The 18,844-nt window shown below is 52.2% G+C and overlaps 1 long non-coding RNA gene across 1 annotated transcript; it reads right to left on the bottom strand.

Moving 5' to 3' along the window:
- Positions 1-11,580: 11,580 nt before the first annotated feature.
- LOC122463908 lies at positions 11,581-12,694 on the bottom strand. Its single transcript, XR_006287647.1, has 2 exons — positions 11,773-12,694; positions 11,581-11,717 (listed from the first exon to the last, which is right to left on the bottom strand). It is a non-coding gene; the product is annotated as an uncharacterized LOC122463908 (long non-coding RNA).
- Between the last annotated feature and the right edge of the window lie 6,150 nt (positions 12,695-18,844).

Here is an 18,844-nt window from a genome sequence, read left to right as displayed (position 1 = left end):
TGCACAGAAGCCGCTGGGGCTCCAAGTGCTGGGATGGGGCCACGCAGTCATGCTGCCCCATGCTGCTCAGCCGCAGGGGCTGAGGACAGAGAGTGGCTGTCAATAAGGGAGCGAGCTGAGGAGATGCCAAGGGGGACCCCAAGATGGACCCATAGAGCAGATGGAGGAACAGAAGCTGGGGTAAGAAGTGGCCCAGGGAACAGGCATAAGGGTGCCCACCCCAGGCCATGAACTGGAACCACTATTTTGAAGGGTCCTGGGTTGGAACCCAGTGCAGCAGGGTGGGCCCAGGTTCCCCGACCCCCAGTTGCTGGCTCTCGCCATTGGGTGACACTGCCACAGGCTCTAGTCACTAGGCAAGGTGGCCATGGACTCTCGCTGTGTGGCAACATAGTCCAGAATGTCACCACTAGGCGGTACTGCTGGCCTTGCAAAGAAATGCACATTGGAAAACATAATCCCAACTATACGAATACAATTATGGGGTCTAAATTAGCTGTTACCACTCAAGAAAGAGACCTTGGAGTCCTTGTGGATAGTTCTCTGAAAACATCCACTCACTGTGCAGCGGCAGTCAAAAAAGCAAACAGAATGTTGGGAATCATTAAGAAAGGGATAGATAATAAGACAGAAAATATCATAATGCTTCTATATAAATCCATGGTACCCCCCATCTTAAGTAGTGAGTGCAAAAAAGATATATTGGAATTGAAAAAGGTTCAGAAAAGGGCAACAAAAAGTATTAGGGGTATGGAACGGCTGCTGTATGAGGAGAGATTAATAAGACTGGGACTTTTCAGCTTAGAAAAGAGACGTCTGATGAGGGTATGATAGAGGTTTATAAAATCATGACAGTGTGGAGAAAGTAGATAAGGAAGTGTTATTTACTCCTCCTCATTACACAAAAACGAGGGGTCATCAAATGAAATGAATAGGCAGCAGGTTTAAGACAAACAGAAGGAAGTATTTCTTCACACAACACAGAGTCAACCTGTGGAACTCCTTGACAGAGGATGTTGTGAAGGCCAAGACTATAACAGGGTTCAAAAAAGAACTAGATAAGTTCATGGAGGATAGGTCCATCAATGGCTACTAGCCAGGATGGGTAGGGATGGTGTCCCTAGCCTCTGTTTGCCAGAAGCTGGGAATGGGCAACAGGGGATGGATCACTTGATGATTTCCTGTTCTGTTCATTCCCTCTGGGGCACCTGGCGTTGGCCACTGTTGGAAGACAGGACACTGGGCTAGACGGACCTTTGGTCTGACCCAGTGTGGCTGTTCTTATGTTCTTGGACACAAACTCTCCTCCTCACAGCACCTTCCCTTTTGAAGGGTTTGTTTACAAGGTGTGACCCTGACAGCGTGAAGCTAATGCACGTAAGTTGCAGCACCTTAAATCCCTGTGTGGATGCTTTCGTTAGAATTAAAGTGGCCTTTGTTTTGACAACAGCCACCAGGGCAACCATAGTGCAGATCCCTTCCCCCAAACACTGTGGGGCATGCGTCTGCAGGGTCCTGGGTGTCCCCTATGGAGAGCAGCCTTTGCAGTATTTCACAGATGTCAATTTGGGCCTGACAAAATTTCAATACATGGGTTAAGGTTAAACTTTAAGGGGACCTTGTGTCTTCTCTCTGCCCTGTGCTGGTCAGGAGAATGGAGGCCTGAGAGTGGCATGGGAGATCCTGTGGAGCACGCAGCGGGTGATCGTAGCGCTGCACTCCTGTCCCATAAAAATTAACAACTGATCCATGTTTTGGCTTTAACGGTAAAGATGCCTCTTTGATCTCAGTCTCCACCTGCTCACTCACCATTTGGGATAGAAGCCTTATTTTTTCTTGTGGGCTCTCAGGCAAATGTAACGTACAAACCCAGCATCTGCTGAGTTTGCACCTTCCTTACCTTAGGGTGGTAATACTAACGAGTCTATGATAGCGATAGCCGCAACGGTGGGAGGACACAGTCAGAGGTGCAACAAAAATATTTGCAGCTCACTTAGCATGTTGGGAAATGGGGTCTCAGCAGAGTGCTGGCTGGTCAGCTGGCCAAGAAACAGCCAGAAATAGAGAGGGGCAGGTACTAGACATGCTCGCTGCTTGTTTCTGAAGCTGTACAGGGAGTTTTCATTGTAGCTGAGCCAATCAGAGCTCAAGGGGGGGTGGTATAAATATACCTGCTGAAGACAGGCCTGTGACTCCGAGGCTGATCAGTGCAGGAGCATGCACGTGTCTCTGTGAGGGCTGGGTTTGCTGACAACACTGACAGGAGGACGCTGACAGGAGGACGGAGATCTGAAGAAGCCGGCCATGTATGCTACATAGTGTGGACACATTATAGACTCACAAAAGTGTTGGGCTGGAAGGAACCTCAAGAGGTCACCAAGTCCAGCCCCTTGTGCTGAGCCAGGATCAAGTAAACCTCGACCCTCCCTGGCAAGTGTGTGTCCAACCTGTTCTTACACACCGCCAGTGATAGCGACGATATAACCGTCAGCGTCCCTCTAACTTTCCCCACCCAGGTGCAGAATGAATTCCGTTATGTGCACCAATATGGAGGGGATGTGAGACACATCACAAAATTCATGTGGTGGGAGTGGGGCCGAGGGGTTTGGAGTGTGGGAGGGGGTTCAGGACTGGGGCAGAGGGTTGGAGTGCAGGTGTGAGGGCTCCAGCTGGGGTTGTGGGCTCTGGGGTGGGGCCGGGGATGAGGGGTTTGGGATTCAGGCTGCCCCAGGGCTGTGCCAGGGAGCGAGGACTCCCCCCAGCTCCCCTGGCCATGGCAGGTCAGGGGCCAGGCTAGGTTCAGGCTGAGGGAGGGCTGTGGCAAGTCCACCAGGGCTGGGTTCCATGAGCGCCTGCGCCCCGCGTGGCCGCGCAGTTTACAGGGAATTTAGTTCAGGGTAGTTAATCTCTGGATCAGGAACAGTCAGCATGGATTCACCAAGGGCAAGTCATGCCTGACTAACCTGATTGCCTTCTATGACGAGATAACTGGCTCTGTGGATGAGGGAAAAGACGTGGACGTGATACATCTTGACTTTAGCAAAGCTTTTGACACGGTCTCCCACAGTATTTTTGCCAGCAAGTTAAAGAAGTATGGGCTGGATGAATGGACTATAAGGTGGATAGAAAGCTGGCTAGATTGTCGGGCTCAACGGGTAGTGATCAATGGCTCCATGTCTAGTTGGCAGCTGGTATCAAGCGGAGTGCCCCAAGGGTCAGTCCTGGGGCCGGTTTTGTTCAATATCTTCATTAATGATCTGGATGATGGGATTAATTGCACCCTCAGCAAGTTTGCAGATGACACTAAACTGGGAGGAGAGGTAGATACGCTGGAGGGTAGGAATAGGATACAAAGGGACCAAGACAAATTAGAGGATTGGGCCAAAAGAAATCTGATGTGGTTCAACAAGGACAAGTGCAGAGTCCTGCACTTAGGACGGAAGAATCCAATGCACTGCTACAGACTAGGGACCGAATGGCTAGGGAGCAGTTCTGCAGAAAAGGACCTAGGGGTGACAGTGGACGAGAAGCTGGATATGAGTCAGCAGTGTGCCCTTGTTGCCAAGAAGGCTAATGGCATTTTGGGCTGTATAAGGAGGAGCATTGCCAGCAGATTGAGGGACGTGATCGTTCCCCTCTATTCGGCATTGGTGAGGCCTCATTTGGAGTATTGTGTCCAGTTTTGGGCCCCACACTACAAGAAGGATGTGGAAAAATTGGAAAGCGTCCAGCGGAGGGCAACATAAATGATTAGGGGACTGGAACACATGACTTATGAGGAGAGGCTGAGGGAACTGGAATTATTTAGTCTGCAGAAGAGAAGAATATGGGGGGATTTGAAAGCTGCTTTCAACTACCTGAAAGGGGGTTCCAAAGAGGATGGCTCTAGACTGTTCTTAGTGGTAGCAGATGACAGAACAAGGAGTAATGGTCTCAAGTTGCAGTGGAGGAAGTTTAGGTAGCATATTAGGAAAAACTTTTTCACTAGGAGGGTGGTGAAACACTGGAATGCATTACCTAGGGAGGTGGTGGAATCTCCTTCCTTAGAACAGTGGTCTCCAAACTTTTTGGCTTGCGCACCCCCAGGGTGAAGACCAGAAGACCTGCCGCAGATGTGCCACTGACAGAAGAATACCAGAAGAGCAGCCGCAGGCGTGCTGCCAATGGAAGAAGACTGGAACACCTGCCACAGATGTGCTGTCGACGGAAGAAGAACGGAATATTTACTGCAGGTGGGCCACAGGAGAGGAACACCAGCCGTGGACGTGCAGAGCTGCCACTGAAGAAAAAAAACAGCGGAGTGCCGGCCGATGGCGCTCCTGGTGCTGCGCACCCCTGGGATCATCTTGTGCACCCCCTGGGGTGCGCACACTCCAGTTTGGAGACCACTGCCTTAGAGGTTTTTAAGGTCAGGCTTGACAAAGCCCTGGCTGGTATAATTTACTGGGAGATTGGTCCTGCTTTGAGCAGGGGGTTAGACTAGATGACCTTCTGAGGTCCCTTCCAACCCTGATATTCTATGATTCTATGAAAGCAACAGGCAATTTTCTGCACCAATCACAATCACCTCCTAGCATTACAAGCACTGCACTCCCGAGCAGAGCAACAAATATTCATAGAATCATAGAATCCATATTAGTGGATTTCAGCTTCAAATTGCTGCCTCAAGGCATCCTTATACACCCCTCTAATAGCCCTGGTCTCTGGCTGTTCAAATTCAGCCTCCAGGCGCTGAGCCTCAGCGGTCCAGCCCTGAGTGAAGCTTTCACCCTTCCCTTCACAAATATTATGGAGTGTTATTATATATAGTAATATATAATATTATGGAATATTATAGTACATGGCTATAAGCATAGCAATATTGTCATCGGCCAGGTCCAGCCTCCCATATAGGCAGCGCCAGGAGGCCTTTAAACGGCCAAAAGCACACTCCACAGTCATTCTGCACTTGCTCAGCCTGTTGTTGAACTGCTCCTTGCTGCTGTCAAGGTTTCCCGTGTATGGCTTCATAAGCCACGGCATTAAGGGGTAGGCAGGGTCTCCCAGGATCACAATGGGCATTTTGACTTCCCCTACTGTGATCTTGTGGTCCGGGAAGAAAGTCCCTGCTTGCAGCTTCCTGAACAGGCCAGTGTTCCGAAAGATGCGTGCGTCATGCACCATTCTGGACCAGCCTGCGTTAATGTCAATGAAACGCCCACGCTGATCCACAGGCGCCGGGAGAACTTTAGAGAAATACCCCTTGCGATTAATCTACTCGGTGGCTAGGTGGTCTGGTGCCAGGATTGGAATATGTGTGCCATCTATCACCCCTCCACAGTTAGGGAAGCCCATTTGTGCAAAGCCATCCACGATGTCACGCACGTTGCCCAGAGTCACAGTCTTTCAGAGCAGGATGCGATTAATGGCCCGGCACACTTCCGTCAACACGAGTCCAACGGGGGACTTCCCCACTCCGAACTGGTTAGCAACCGATCAGTAATGGTCTGGAGCAGCCAGCTTCCACAGTGCAATCACCACGCACTTCTCCAATGACAGGGCAGCTCTCATTCTCATGTCCTTGCGCCGCTAGGCTGGGCGAGCTCACCACACAGTCCCATGAAAGTGGCTTTCCTCATCTAAAAGTTCTGCAGCCACCGCTCATCATCCCAGACGTGCCTGACGATGTGATCCCACCGCTCAGGGCTCGTTTCCCGAGCTCAAAAGCCCAAGAGCGCGCTGTGCACAAACCGCTGAACGATGGCGCCGAATGCGGACGGAAGCACAGGGATTGCTGGGGTGTGAAGCAATGCATCATGGGGCATTGGGACAGGACCCAGGATGTCCTGCGACCCCCTCCGCCTTCCCACAACTCTTAGCGGCATAAGACGAAAAGGTGCTCTGTGGGACAGCTGCCCAGAGTGCACCACTCCGAATAGCGCCGCAAGTGTGAACACACTATTGCGCAGGGAGCTGCCAGTGTGAACACACCACAGCGGTTTCCTTTCAGCGCTCTCTGAGCAGCGCTGTCATTCTGCCAGGGGTGACAGTGGACAAGAAGCTGGATATGAGTCAGCAGTGTGCCCTTGTTGCCAAGAAGGCCAATGGCATTTTGGGGTGTATAAGTAGGGGCATTGCCAGCAGATCGAGGGACGTGATCGTTCCCCTCTATTCGACATTGGTGAGGCCTCATCTTGAGTACTGTGTCCAGTTTTGGGCCCCACACTACAAGAAGGATGTGGATAAATTGGAGAGAGTCCAGCGAAGGGCAACAAAAATGATTAGGGGACTGGAACACATGACTTATGAGGAGAGGCTGAGGGAACTGGGATTGTTTAGTCTGCAGAAGAGAAGAATGAGGGGGGATTTGATAGCTGCTTTCAACTACCTGAGAGGTGGTTCCAAAGAGGATGGTTCTAGACTAAATTCTCAGTGGTAGAAGATGACAGGACAAGGAGTAATGGTCTCTGTCACGGAGTGTGGGGGAGTCCAGGCCCTGCACCCCTCTTCCTGGGATTCACTGAGACTCTCAGCCAGCCAGTAAAACAGAAGGTTTATTGGACAACAGGAACACAGTCCAAAACAGAGCTTGTGGGTACACCCAGGACCCCTCAGTCAAGTCCTTCTGGGGGAGCAGGGAGCTTAGACCCCAGCCCTGGGGTTCCCTGTGTTCCTCCACCCAGCCCCAAACTGAAACTAAACCCACCCAGCAGGTTCCCTGCTGCAGCCTCCGTCCACATTCCTGGGCAGAGGTGTTACCTCCTCCTCCCCCTCCTGGCTCAGGTTACAGGCTCTCAGGTCTCCCGTCCCCAGGGCACATTCCCAGGTCAACACTCCCCCCTCCCTGCTGCGTCACATCGTCACATCATCAAGTTGCAGTGGGGGAGGTTTAGGTTGGATATTAGGAAAAACTTTTTCACTAGGAGGGTGGTGAAACATTGGAATGCGTTACCTAGGGAGGTGGTAGAATCTCCTTCCTTAGAAGTTTTTAAGGTCAGGCTTGACAAAGCTCTGGCTGGGATGATTTAATTGGGGATTGGTCCTGCTTTGAGCAGGGGGTTGGACTAGATGACCTCCTGAGGTCCCTTCCAACCCTGATATTCTATGATTCTATGATTCTATTATGAATCTCAAAAATCAGCAACCAGAAAAGATGTGAGGATCCTGAGTGACGCAGTGTGCCCTTTGGAAACTGGTATTTTGTGTGAGGTCTGGAATGATACACATCAGCCATTCAGCAGGTGCAGTCTAAGGTTGCAAAGTGCTCAGATTGACCTTTCCACTGCTGTTAACCTAATGAGGAGTCTTGAAACTGTTCTTCAACAAATGCGGGATAGTTTTGATGAGTATGATATTCAGGGGCTGCAAGGACTGTTAACCATGAGCATAAGTCAGCCTAACGCCGCAAAAGACAGAAGACGTGATGATGTAACTGCCCACTAACTGAGTGACAAAGAGGCCTTCAGAGTTAATACCTTCATCACAATCATCGACAAACTGAAGAGTTCATTAGAACATCGAATTGAGGCTTATGAAAATATTGACAAAACCTTTAGTGTACTGATACATTCTTTGCTTAACATTCATAGAATATCAGGGTTGGAAGGGACCTCAGGAGGTCCTCTAGTCCAACCCCCTGCTCAAAGCAGGGCCAATCCCCAATTTTTGCCCCAAATCCCTAAATGGCCCCCCTCAAGGATTGAACTCACAACCTTGGGTTTAGCAGGCCAATGCTCAAACCACTGAGCTATCCCTCCCTCTGATTTCAAGTTCTGAAGTCAGTGAAGGTATCTGTCATAAATATAAAGGGAAGGGTAAACACCTTTAAAATCCCTCCTGGCCAGAGGAAAAACCCTTTCACCTGTAAAGGGTTAAGAAGCTAAGATAACCTCGCTGGCACCTGACCAAAATGACCAATGAGGAGACAAGATACTTTCAAAAGTTGGAGGGGTGGGGGAAACAAAGGCTCTCTCTGTCTACGTGTGTGATGCATTTGCCGGGAACAGAAAGGAATGGAGTCTTAGAACTTAGTAAGTAATCTAGCTAGATATGCGTTAGATTCTGTTTGTTTAAATGGCTGAGAAAATAAGCTGTGCTGAATGGAATGGATATTCCTGTTTTTGTGTCTTTTTGTAACTTAAGGTTTTGCCTAGAGTGATTCTCTATGTTTTGAATCTAATTATCCTGTAAGGCATTTACCATCCTGCTTTTACAGAGGTGATTCTTTTACTTTTTCTTCTATTAAAATTCTTCATAGAATATTGGGGTTGGAAGGGACCTCAGCAGGTCATCCAGTCCAACCCCCTGCTCAAAGCAGGACCAATCCCCAATTTTTGCCCTGATCCCTAAATGGCCCCCTCAAGGATTGAACTCACAACCCTGGGTTTAGCAGGCCAATGCTCAAGCCACTGAGCTATCCCTGCCCCCCGAGAACCTGATTGCTTTTTTCATTGTTCTTAAGATCCAAGGGTTTGAGTCTGTGTTCACCTATGTAAATTGGTGAGGATTCTTATCAAGCCTTCCCCAGGAAAGGGGGTGTAGGGTTTGGGGAGGATTTGGGGGGGAAAGACGTTTCCAAGCGGGGCTCTTTTCCGGTTATATATCTGTTAGATGCTTGGTGCTGGCAGCAATAAAGTCCAAGAGAAAAAGGAAAATAGTTTGTACCTTGGGGAAGTTTTAACCTAAGCTGGTAAAAATAAGCTTAGGAGGTTTTCATGCAGATCCCCACATCTGTACCCTAGAGTTCAGAGTGGGGAAGGAACCTTGACAGTATCAAACGTCTGTGTCAGAAGTACCCAGACGATCTCCCAGTAGATTTTACTAAAGAATTTCTTCAATTTCTTGAGTTCACATCACGCTCAGATATACAGAGAAAAGACGACGAAAGCAATTCTATTTGGATGTACCGAGTTATCACTGAACCCAATGTGATCGAATGCTTCCCAAATGTTGAAACTGCCTTGCAGCTGCATTCGTCACTAATGATCATGATCTGTAGTGGAGAATGTTCCTTCTCTCTTCTAACAAGAGTCAAAAATGCCCTCAATCCACCATGACTCAAGAGCATCTCAGTGCTTTATCCCTCTTGAGCACTAAGAATGAAATCATTTGGTCTTCGAATTGCGATGACATCATTCATGACTTTGCCACAGCTAAAGCTAGGGAAAAAAATGTTTGAAGACTTGAGTGTAGTGAGAGAATAAATTTGTTAATTTTACATAAATAATATGTAAATATGTATGTAGAGAAATGTTTGATGATTTCACAATTTTTTTGCAATGTGTAATTCATACTTAGGACCTTCCCTCCCATTAGCCTTAGGCCCCTCATAACCTTAATCCAGCCCTGGGTGCAGATGCGAGGTGGAACCACCTGAATGATGCTGATCTCCGTTGCCATTGCTGGGGCTCACACATGAGCGGTGGGTGAGTCACATGCAGCGTGAGGTGGCTGCTCTTGACACTGGGGCCTGTTGATTCTCCCCAGGCAGCAGAGTCCCATACGGGCCTTGGAGGAATAACCCCCTGGCCCTGCCAAGAACCAGACTGATTTCTAGCCACCCCCAGTTCAAGCAGGGAACTCCCAACACAGCCCTGGTGAGGGGATGCAGAGAAGCAGGTGGGCTGGCACCCGATGCACTGAGCAGCGGCAAGGACCAGTGGCTCTTGCTCTGGATGAAGACTCAGAAGAACCAAGTTCCCTTCCACATTTTGCCCCTGACTCAGGACATGACCCTGGGCAAGTCCCTTCCCCCCTCCGAGCCTTGGGGCCCCCATCTGTAAAAGGGGATAATGATATTTACTCCCCTTTGTCAAGTGCTTAGAGATCCCCCCAGGCAGAGGACCAGCTCCCCAAGCTGTGTGTCTACCCTCAGACACAGGGCAACACAGGGATCCTGGGGGATGGGATCCTTTTCCCACGTGGCTGGGGAGGGAGAAGAGAGCAGTGCCTAGTGAGACCCAAGGAGCTGGGGGTCAGTTTCTGATCTGGGTCAGGGACTGGCTCCTCTTCTCACTGTTAGCAGAGGCCTGTCCTTTCTCTAGCACCTTACAGCCACGGGTCTTGTAGCACTTTACACGCATTTCTGGACCCGCACAGTCCAGTGTGGGCTAGGAGATCTCCCTCCCCAGACCAAGGGGCTGAAAGGTCACAGGCTAGATTTTCACAAGTCGTCCAAGGTTTCATTCGGAGCCAGCAAGGGCTGGGCTTCCTGAGGCTCTGAGCACCCCCGCGCCGGGCGCCTGTCCACATCAAAGTGGGGCTCAGCACTTCTGAAAATCAAGCGGTGCCCCCACAATGGATATGCCCCAAATCAGGGCTACTTGTGGCCCAAGTGACTCGCTCGGGTCACAGTATGACTCTGTGTCAGAGGTGTCAACGAAACCCAGTAACCTTGCAGGGGCGGCAGGTTTGCATAACTTTTGGTGGTGCGCAAAATTGGAGCAAGTCCTGCCCCCCCTCAACCTGCCTAAGGCTCTGGAAGAAGTTTGGGTGCGGGAGAGGGTTTGGGGTGCCGGGTGCAGGCTGTGGGTTGGGGTGCAGGCTCTGGGAGAGAGTGTGGGTGCGGGAGGGGTGTGGGCTCTGGGAGGGAGTTTGGGTGCTCAGTGCGGGAGGGGGTTTGGGTTCTGGGTGCAGGCTCTGGGAGGGGGTTTGGGTGCCGGGTGCAGGCTCTGGGTTGGGACAGATGGTTAGGGTGCAGGGCATGGGGCTGGGCTGGGGATGAGGAGTTTGGGGTGCAGCAGGCAGGCTCCCCTGGGGACTCCCCGAAGCCCTCTCCCTGCTGGCAGCAGCAGTGAGCTCTGGGGGAGAGGGGGACCCCTCCCCCGCACGACAGTCACCCAAGCCCCCCCCAGCCTGCTGCTTAGGAGGTCCAGCCAGTCTAAGCAGCCTGCCCTCAGTGCCACTCCCTTGTAGTCGGCTGCAGCAGCAGCTGACAAGCAAACACAGTACGGAGCTGCAGAGGGAAGCCACCCGCTACCCAGGGCAGGCAGGGCTGCTTGGGGGAGGTGCGTGGGGGCAGCAGGCGGGGCTGGGGGAGAGACCAGACCCCGAACATTGGTGGAGCCGGGCCCCTCGGGCCCTGAATTTGCTGGAGCCTGGGCACCAAAGGCCCATATAACTCGCTGCCCCTGACCTTGACTCCCCACTCTTGTTTTAACAATGCTCCCTCTCAAGGGACAGCAGCTGGCTTAATTTCAGGTCAGGGAGTTTGATAGATATTGGGGCACAATCCAGACAAGTGGGGGCTGTGTCACCCTTGACCTGCACCTTGGACACCTTACCATACCCTGCTGAAGTAGCTCTCACCTGGGCTTCTCACAAACAGCCTCCAGCATGCAAGCCACAGCCTGAGAGTCTGTGTGTAACTGCAGCCTGCCAGCCACTCTCGGGTTACACTCCGGTTCTCGCCAGCCTGGGTTATACTGCAGGGCGACCCTGACACACTCCCACCCCAGATCTTCCTCCAGAAAGGTATGTCCGGTCCTGCCCAGCCCTCTCCTGGACAATCCAAATATATGAAGTCCGTTATTCCTTTATGCCAATAATATGCCAGCTTACTATTTTTAGAGTTACCCAGACACTTCACTGAAGCACAATGGCTTACATAAACAGTAAAGCAAGTTTATTAACTACAAAGAGAGATTTTAAGTGAGTACAAGTAATGAGGCATAAAAGTCAGAAATGGTTAAAAGAAAAATAAAGATAAAACACTTCCTAGTATCTACTTAAGAAACTATCTTAGTTGCAAAGCCCTCTTTCTCATTACATGCTCCCACAGATTACTGACCAAACTTTCAGGTCAGGACCCTTCCCCCAGAATCCAACGGCTGTTTCCTTTTATCTTCTCAAGTGCGGAGAATGTGATGGGCAGGGAGAGAGAGAAGGCTGACTCGGGGTGTTTGCCCCTCCTTTTTATAGTTTCAGTACCGCTCTTGAAAAATATTTCCACCTGGATACCAGGAGACAGAGTCTGTGTGGTAAGATGTTCCCTGCTGGTTTTTCCCATCCGTTTGAGCTTCCTTTATTTCCCTTCCTGCTCGATAACTCCGCTTAGTACTTAAATGCAAACTAAGGCACATTGTTTTCTTTGTTTAGGACAGACCTGACTTCTGCCTGGGCAGGGCTGTGGGCTTGGCATATGGGTTAATAACACCATACAGGGGAACCTCATAACTTCCCATACAACGTTGCCACACATTTTATCAGGACAATGCTGACCAACAAATTAGGAGTTTCAAATGATCCCTGACAAGGCACACCTTGTACAAAGATTGTCACAGTCATGTGCAGGGTGTGGACACGGGTGTATTCCGTCAGCATTAAAGCTGCTTTCCAAGTGCCAAAGCTTCTCAGGTTTGCTGTCTACACTGATGAAAACCTGTCTGTCCACAGAGCACAAAACCGCAGGCAGCCCCTTGCTGGGCAATCACAGCCGAAGTGGAGTCAGCGAACGCTCTGCTGTGACTTGGTCACTTTCCCCATGGCCTCCAGCCCACACTGGGCATGGCGAGGGCTCGGACACCTCGCTGGATGTTGCTTGGGGCTGGAGCATCTCAGTTAAGAAGAACTTGGAAAATTATGAGTCCCTTTGTTTTGGAGGGGGGAAAATGTGGCATCCCAAAATCACCTTCTCCTTGAGGCTGCGGCTGTTTCAATGCATCCCCAGCAGCAAGCTGCTGCTGGGGGTGCCCTGAAGCAGCAGCAGCAGGATCCGCCCCCCCCATTCCCATCCTCCCCCCTCCCCCCCAGCCTGCTCCCTTCACTCCCAGGGCTCTCGGACTGGATGGGACTCCACCTGAGCTGCCTGGCCTGAGCAACACATCGCAGCTCCTCTTTCCACCCCCGAAGATGCCCTGACTCATGCTCTGCAAAGCAGGCAGGGGAAGCCCTGGCACTCCAGCAGCAGGGAAGGATAAGCAGCCCTATGTAGTGTGTGGGTGAGCTCAGCCTGCAGCCAGTCGCCCTGCTTCTTCCTCCCTCCCTCCCTGTGCACGCAGACATGGTAAGTGCTGCAGCCAGAGGGAGCCGCTGTCTCCTCACTGCTGGGCATCCAGCAGTGTTGGGTCTACAATGGTGCCAGTGGCTCCATGGAGCCAGGCCCATGCTCAGACGCGGCTCCGGCCTGCTCCACTTGCACTGGGTCCCAAGACCCCGCCAGCTCATTGGCTCCCCCCACCCATCACTTGCTCCTCAGGCCGAGGGCTCCTCTCCACCCCCTGGCCCCACACCCTGCTCTTCTCTGCCCCCTGGCAGGTCTACAGTGCACCTCTGGCTCCAGCTATGGTGCCCCGCCTGTCTCGTCAGAGCTGAGCTGCCTTGGACTGGTGCAGAAGCCTGGCCAGTCTCAGCCAGGTGAGGGGCAATGACAATGTTGGGGGCTTGGCTGGGCCCCTCCAGGCAAGTGGGTCCTGAGGGAGCCTGGCCAGGGCTGGCCGTGGCCTGGCTTGTCATGCCACTCCCGAGAGGCTGGAGTGATTCCCCGCCCCAGGACCAGCTCTGGCTGCGCTGCCGGCTCACCCCAGCAGACACAGTCACCTCCCAGCCGGGCTGGTGAGTGTAGGCAGGAGGTGGGGAGCAGGTCTCTGGGGGGTGCTGGGCTGTGAGGTGGCAGGGAAGATGTGTGTGTGTTGGGGCACTAGGGAATGGAGCTTCTGAGTCGGGGGGGACCTAACCACATCAGTCACACCATCAGGGACTCGTTCACTTGCACATCTACCAATGTGATATATGCCATCATGTGCCAGCAATGTCCCTCTGCCATGTACATTGGCCAAACCGGACAGTCTCTATGCAAAAGAATAAATGAACACAAATCTGACATCAGGAATTATAACATTCAAAAACCAGAAGGAGAACACTTCAGTCTCCCTGGATACTCAATAACAGAGCTAAAAGTGGCAATTCTTCAACAAAAAAACTTCAAAAACAGACTCCAACAGAACTGGAATTAATTTAAAAACTGAACACCATAAAATTAGGCCTGAATAAAGACTGGGAGTGGTTGGGTCGTTACAAAACTTAAACCTAATTTCCCCCATATTAATTTCCCCCTACTGTTAGTCACACCTTCTTGTCAACTGTTTGAAATGGGCCACTCTCATTACCACTACAAAGGTTATTCTTCTTCTCTTGGTATCCTACTGTTAATTGAATTGTCTCATTAGACCAGGGGTCGGCAACCGGTGGCACGCGAGCCGATTTTTACTGCCCCCGCTCAGCCCTCTGATGGCCTGGTGAACGGAACCCCAGACCGACGGCGGGCTGAGCCACTCAACCCACCTCCGGTCTGGGGTTCTGTCTGCTGGTGTAGTGTATTAAATGTCTCCGCATAGGGATGTGCTACTTGCGGATCACCAGGACTGGCAGCTGTAAGCAGTACCCCGTAAGTAGCACATTCCTACGGGAAGAAATTTAATACACTACACGGGGGTAGGAAAGGCTGTGCCTCCCCAAACAGCCGGCCCATTTCCTGCCCCCTGACTGCCCCCCAATAACCCCTGACCCATCCAACCCCCTCCCCCGGCTCCTTGTCTCCTCACCACCCCGTCCCGGGATCCTCCACCCCTAACCACCCCCCAGGACCCCACCCCTGCATCCAAGCCCCCTGCTCCCTGTCCCCTGACTGCCCCAACCCTTATCCACACCCCCGACCCCAACAGGCTACCTGAGACACCCACACCTATCCAACCCCCCCTGTTCCCCGTCTCCTTACCATGCTGCTCAGAGCATCAGGACTGGCACCCGTAAGTAGTACACCATGAGTAGCACATTCCTATGGGGAGCAATTTAATACACTACATCCAGCCCCGCTTAGCCTGCTGACGGTCTGGAGTTCTCAAAATATGTTCTCACACCCCTTATCAAAAATTACACTACAATTAGCTTAAAAACTTGAAAACTTTGTATATTACAGTAATCATTAAAAAATGTATAATGTTAATACAGAGGTTTGATGAAACAAAGTAGTTGTACTTATCTGCCTGTGCTTAATTTGTGTTTTTCGTGATTTACCTTCTAAAAAATCTCACATGTCTCGCACCCCCAGAAAGGGCATCTTGCACCTCCAGGGGGTGTGTGCACTCCAGGTTAAGAATCACTGCGCTAAACTGATAAGATCTGCATTTTAATTTAATTTTAAATGAAGCTTCTTAAACATTTTAAAAACCTTGTTTACTTTACATACAACAATAGTTTAGTTACATACTATAGAATTCTAGAGAGAGACCTTCTAAAAATGTTAAAATGTATGACTGGCATGTGAAACCTTAAATTAGAGTGAATAAATGAAGACTCGGCACACCACTTCTGAAAGGTTGCCAACCCCTGCGTTAGACTGACGTCACACTTGGTAAGGCAACTCCCATCTTTTCATGTATTTATACCTGCTCCTGTATTTTCCACTCCATGCATCTGATGAAGTGAGTTCTAGCCCACGAAAGCATATGCCCAAATAAATTTGTTAGTCTCTAAGGTGCCACAAGGACTCCTTTTCGTTTTTTCTGATACAGACTAACATGGCTACCACTCTGAAATCTGTTACATGTAGGGCATCCGCTCCCTACCCCTCCCACAACTCCTCGGGCCGTGCTGGTAGACTGTTGTTCTGCAACCCACCCGGAAATACAGAGGCCTGTTAAGAGAAGGCTGGTAACCACAGGTTGGGATTTAGCTGGCTGCTGCTCAGACAGGCTGCTATCACTGTAGTGGCTGCCCCAGGCAGAGCTGTGGTCCTGAGTCTGATACAGTCCAGTCTTTCCTCCCAGCTGGCTGCTCTACCAGCACCCAAAGACAGGGCTGAACTGTCCCCCTCTCCCCCACCAGAGCCTGCACAGTTTCAGTGTGGAGTCTGAAGAACCCGTACTGGGGAGGGGAAGAGTACTTTTCCCAAGGAGAATCACACTCACGGACAGAGGCAGGAAATGTTTGAGGGAGCTCCTTGTTAAAACTTCAGCAGCATGTCTGTCTTCTAGGCTTTGGGGCACTGAAGAAACAAAGACTAAATCAAAGAACATTAGTTAGGTTGCCACCTGTGCACCGAAGGCAGCAGTCCTGTGGGAAACCACAGTGACCATATAGTGAAAGCCTGTTCTGTAATGCAGATTCGTTATGTGCTGTGGGCCATAAATTTCAATGGGTGCTGGACAAGTGGCACAAGGAACTGGCCCTGTGGATTTCTTACAAAGGTAGCAGGTACTGACTCCGTAATAGCCTGTGCATGCCCTTCGTCAGCAAAGCCAGAGGGGGTGACCTGCAAGTGGGATTGAGGAAGCAGGATTTCTGTCAAGTCCCTCACCCAGTTTCTCTCTTTTGGGAGAAAGAGATGGAATCTGAGTGTCCTGCTGCAGACACAATGGGGAGCTTGCAGACACCTGGTAACTAACAGCCTGGTTAGTGAAATGGAGAAACAGAGATTTGATATCCAGAAGACTGTTCCATTTCCGTTGTACAGTGTTGGAGCTACACACAGTGCCCCGCACAACAGGCCCCAATCTCACCTAGCCCCTAGGCTCTGCTGTAGGAAACATAATAAATAAAATAAAAACTCAGAGATTCCTGGATTCCATTCACAGTATGGGAAGGGAGTGCCGCAAATAACACCGATTATCTTGTAAGATTCTATGACAATCTTGCTAAGCTGCCATGGAAGGCTCTGAGCCTGGATACAAACGCTTCCTACCCGCCCTGACCACGGTGGAAACGACATTAGAACAGACGGAAGATCAGAGACTGTTGTTTGCTCATTAGCAACGGGGGGCTGTCCCGGCCCGGCCGGGGAACACCGGGCACGGCGGCCCTTACGCGACCCAGGGGCGCGGCCGCGGAGCGGTCACGGCACCCAGCGGCCCGGCCCGCCTGAAGGGAGCGGGCCGGCGTCTCGCCCCGCGTCGCGGGGAAGGGCCCCCTCGGCTTCTAGCGACAAGGCGGCTGGTGGCCAAGGCCTGGGGTTAGGGCCGCGGAGACTGCGCACCCCCCCCGGGACCCCGCTGCGCGCGCACCCCCATCCCCCCCGGGACCCCGCTGCGCGCGCACCCCCATCCCCCCCGGGACCCCGCTGCGCGCGCACCCCCATCCCCCCCGGGACCCCGCTGCGCGCACCCCCCCCCCCCCGGGACCCCGCTGGCTAGGAGCCTGCCTTCAGCCGGACCCCCGGGCCCTTGGCTCTCAGCGGGAAGGGGCCTGAGGCCTGGGCTCCCCCCTACCACAGGGGGGCAGGGCTAGGCGCTGGACGCCTGGGTTCCTTTCTCCCACCCAATCCCCAGACAAACATGACCTTTGACCTCCCCCAGGAAAGCCGGCCAGCACAGGGGGGGGTCCAGAGGAGTCTGCGCAGGCGCACTCCCCAGCGAACGAGCCTCTCCCCACGCCCCGCAGAGCGGGGCCAACAGCCCACCCCCAACGGTTGAAATCCCAGCGGCCTATTGGGTCGAATAGTTATCAATCAAACAGCAGCGAAGCCCTATTGGCTAAAAACGTGACATGCCGGGCCGGGGCCGCAGCTTGAGTCGGTTCCTCCGGCCTCCGCGGGGGGCGCTGTTTTCCCGCCGACGAGACCCTTCGGCACAGCCGCCGGGCTAGCGGCATTTCTGCTCGTCCTACCCCCGCCCCGCGCAGGCGCAGGAGACCGCCTCTTCGACCGGCGCAGGGGAGGAGGTGCCGGAACCGCGACCTTCCTGCGGCGCGCGCGCAGTCGATGCACGTTAGCTCTGCGGTGAGGCAGCTGGCGCGCATGCGCCTGAGCGCGGCGCTACCGCGGGGGCCCGCGCTGCGGCCGGATTCCCGCCCCGGCGTGCGGCGCTTCCCACGCGCCTCGGCGGGGCGGCCCCGGGGCTGCGGTTCTCTCCCGCGGCCTCTCGCACGCGACTGGGTGCGGGGCCGGAGCCTCTCGGGGCTGGAAGGGCCCGCAGGAGGCGTCTCGTCCGACCCCCTGCTCAGAGCAGGACCAACCCCCATAGTTGCCCCAGACCCCTAAATGGCCCCCTCCAGGATCGAACTCACGGCCCTGGGTCCAGCAGCCGGCGCTCAGACCCCGGAGCTCCCCCCGCCCCCCCAGGCGTTCTTGATCTTGCCTTGGAAGCATTTGGTGCTGGCCGCTGTGAAGAGAGCGGACGCTGGAGTCAAGAGACCACAAGTCTGATCCTGTCTGGCTGGGCCCGTGCTCCGCCCTTAATCAGACCTAGGTCAGGGTTCTGTGTCCGCAAAGACCCTCTGAAATACAAAGGAATGCTAGGAAGAGGCTTGCACCTTTCAGCCCCAGTAGTTATTAATATATTCCCTAGGATTCACCGGTTATTGGTACTGCAGCTGAATATTTAATTCAGTGCTGTCATATAGATCATGTACACTGTTCCCTCTAAGCCGTGTGCGTGTGTGCGCGCACACAGATCCTAAACTCCGCGCACGTGGCAAAACACTGTGCACACAAAACTTTGCACAGAAGCACAACAATTTGCACAGAAGAAAATTTTTGCCCACACAGCCTGTCAAAAATTAGGGGGAACATTGATCATGTATGCAGTAGTTGCATGTACCTTAGAAAATAAACCTAACAGTATAATCCCCTGGTCCAAAGTTTGTGTTAACTGGAATCACAGTAGCAAGATCACATGGTTACCTTGGTGGTGTGGGTATCTTATCCATTTAAGTGCTGAGTTATCACAGAAGAAGTGTCTTATGATGGAGAGACTTGAATGAAGATAGGGTGGTAGGCTGATTACTTCTGGATAAACAGCAATTTAAGAACAAAAGAATGGCCACACTAGGTAAGAACAAAGGTCCATCTAGCCCAGTGTCCTCCCTTCTGACAGTGGCCAATGCCAGGTGCCCCAGAGGAAATGAACAGAACAGGGAATCAACAAGTGATCTA

This window comes from Chelonia mydas, chromosome 27 (genome assembly GCF_015237465.2).
Source record: "Chelonia mydas isolate rCheMyd1 chromosome 27, rCheMyd1.pri.v2, whole genome shotgun sequence".
Classification (NCBI taxonomy): Eukaryota; Metazoa; Chordata; order Testudines; family Cheloniidae; genus Chelonia; species Chelonia mydas.
The sequence above is the reverse complement of the archived record's forward strand: the minus strand, read 5'-3'. Positions and strand labels throughout refer to the sequence as shown.